The following is a 2,963-nucleotide window of genomic DNA, read 5'->3' on the forward strand; positions in this document are numbered from 1 at the left end:
ATTTTTAGTTGTCCGATTAATTTCTTTCTATTTTTAGTAGAGACGGGGTCTCACTCTTGCTCAGGCTGGTTTCGAACTCCTGAGCTCAAACAATCCACCCACCTCGGCCTCCCAGAGTGCTAGGATTACAGGCGTGAGCCACCGCGCCTGGCCTGTTTTTTGTTTTTGTTTTCATTTTTTTAATCTAGAGAGCTTGTTAAAACTTTCCTCGACTCTTTTTTTTCACCCCACGACATGTGGTCTCCCTCTGTCGCCCAGGCTGGAGTGCAGTGGCATCAGATCACAGTTCACTGCAGCCTCAAACTCCTGGGCTTAAGTGATCCTCCTACCTCAGCCTCCTCCCCTAACTAGCAGGGACTAGTGTCACATGCCATCACACCTGGCTCTGGCTGGAGTTTTTAAAAAATGCAATCACACTGTGTACAGTTAGGGAAGGAAAAAAAAGACCAGCCTGAGCAACATAATGAAACCCTCATCTCTACAAAAAACAAAACAATTGGCCACCAACGGTGTGCTTGTCAGCCCAGTTATCTGGTAGGCTGAGGCATGAGGATCCCTTGAGCCCAGGAGCTTGAGGCTGCAGTGAGCTATTAATACATGATGCCACTGCATTCTAGCCTGAGTGACAGAGTGAGATCTTATCTCCAAAAAAAAAAAAAAAAAAAATCAGTGAATTTCTCCAACTTTGGTCTTTTTCAAAATTGTCTTACCTATCCTAGGCCCTTTGGATTTCCACATTCATTTTAGGATCAGCTTGCCAGTTTCTAAAAAAAGAGTGCTGGCATTTTGTTAGGGATTGCATTTAATCTGTTGAGTCTAACCAAATGAAAGTCTGTTAAGTCTCTCCATTTATTTAGGTCTTCATTTCTCTCAGCAATGCTTTGTAGTTTTCAGTGTATAAATCTTGGACTTGTTTTGTTAATTTTTTTCCTAAGTTTCTTTTTGAATATTATTGTGAATGGAATTGTTTTCTTAACTTCATTTTTGATTTTTTTGTTGCAGTATACAGAAATACAATTGATTTTTTATACTGATCTTGCATCCTGGGACCTTGTTATACTTACTAGTTCTGGTAGCTATTGTTTTTGTTAATTCTTTATGATTTTCTACAGAAGATCATGGTATCTGCAAATAAAGGCAGTTTTATTTCTTCCAATCTCGATGCCATTTGATTTTTTTCACTGGCTACACCCTCCAGTACAATGTTGAATTAGAAGTGGTGGAGCCAGTGTCTTGCCTTGTTCCTGATCTTAAAGGGAAAGTATGAAGTCTTACCATTAAGTATAATGTGAGCTGTAGGTTTTTCCATAGATACCCTTTATCATAAGCTTCTGTAAAAATAAGATTCCTCAGCCTCATCGGAAGACAGGGTTTTGGGTCTTGGGGAAGTGCAGCCTTAGGAATTTGTGTTTCTAACAAGCAACCCAGATGACAGCCCTGATGGTGTTTGGGAAGCACTGTGGACCAGGGGCCCTGCTCCCAGAAGAGGCGCCACCCTGTTACCCTCCCTGCTTCTGGATCAATCGCTAAAGAAAGGATGTGAGTCCTACCGTTGGGTGTAGGAAACAAAACTGCCGATTGTAACAGTTTTTCCTTTGGCAGGAGGGCCCTCAAGAGTGACGACCCCTGCTCTCGTGTACTAACCAGAGCTATAAAATGCAGGCCAACGTTCAGACCCTTTAAGACTCTGAATAGATCAAACAAAGTCAGAGACAAACTGGAACCATTAAATTGTTTGCCTGGGTGTTATGTGACGCCCAGGACTCTCGCTCTCTGCCCTGAGAATGAAATTATCTGTCCAACAATTTAACCGAATAATGGCTTAAAATAGTCATGCGGCCCAGCTAGGTTATCTTACCACCATGTGACACTTGTTTCTTCGCGGAAATAATTTTACATTCTTAATAAATGACTTACAAAAGCTTTTTTCCACTATTACCTCAAACCTAGGACCCAATCCGACAGAAAAGGAATCAAGTGGAGCGAGCGCTATTGATCGACGTGCATTCCAACCAACCTACGATGGAAGGACAGCGCGCGCGAGCAAGCTGATGTCAAATCAGTACTCAGCAGCGGCGGCGGGGGCGGGGCTTGCGGAAACGACTCGCCGCAGGGTTGGCGGACTTGAGAAGGAGCGAAGATGGCGGAGTGAGGCGTACCGCTACTGACTGGCCTTTGGGCCGGGGGCGGGTCGGCCCCCGGGAGGCCGAGTGCATCTGGCGGACCGTGGGAGGTGAGCCGAGAAGGCCGGCGACGGAAGGATGAACAGGCGGTGAGGAGGTAGCGCAGTCCATCCCAGCCGGGGACGGGAGCGTGCGGAAGCCTGCTGGCAGCCGGCCGGGGCCTTGCCCCGACGGGGGTTTCAGCCCTCGGCGGCAGGGTGGCTCGCACCCGCCTTCTGGGCGTGTAGCACAGCCCACTCCATCCTCGACCCTCCACGGCCCTTTCCAGTGCAGTGCCTTTGGCTGCCTTTGTGCTTTCTGCTTGTTCCTTAGGGACTGCACCCACGCAGGGCTCTATTTGGGAGCCGGTGCGTCGGCCATCGCTTTATGTTTTGAAGAATATCTTTGTTTTATTCATTTATTTATACTCTTGGCCTCACGACTTAGTGCCCCCTCTTTTTTGCCCTGAGGTTCTAGTATCAATGGAGGCCTGTTGCGGCCCTGAGTACTTTGTGTCCCCACCCCTTTGACCTTGAGATTTAGTATAACAGGTTCCCCTTGGGATATTCATTGAAGTATGTGTATAGCGGACGTCCTCTTGCAATCTTTACTATATCCATTCGCTCTCACTCCCACCTCCCAAACTTTTATGAGAAAACTGAGTAAGCAGTTTTGTCCGAGTCCTTAGAATGTCCTAATGGCGCATTCATTTCTGCTGACACAAGATCTCTGTAGAACTCACTGGTTTTGTTTTCTGATCCAGAACTAAAGGAGTCCAGTGTACAATTTTTTTTTTTTTTT

At 46.3% G+C, this 2,963-nt stretch overlaps 1 long non-coding RNA gene across 2 annotated transcripts in view; it reads left to right on the forward strand.

Annotated features, from left to right (window-relative positions):
- Positions 1 to 2,100: 2,100 nt before the first annotated feature.
- The window catches only part of LOC105814302, a 24,393-nt gene continuing 23,530 nt past the window's right edge, over positions 2,101 to 2,963 (forward strand). Inside the window, exon 1 of one of the 2 annotated variants that reach the window (XR_001137694.1) lies at positions 2,101 to 2,280. This is a non-coding gene — a long non-coding RNA (uncharacterized LOC105814302). The remainder of the gene's footprint in view (positions 2,281 to 2,963) is intronic. The other variant, XR_001137695.1, reaches the window with a different exon arrangement.

Source organism: Propithecus coquereli, unplaced genomic scaffold (genome assembly GCF_000956105.1).
Source record: "Propithecus coquereli isolate 6110/MARCELLA unplaced genomic scaffold, Pcoq_1.0 Scaffold3, whole genome shotgun sequence".
Taxonomy (NCBI): domain Eukaryota; kingdom Metazoa; phylum Chordata; class Mammalia; order Primates; family Indriidae; genus Propithecus; species Propithecus coquereli.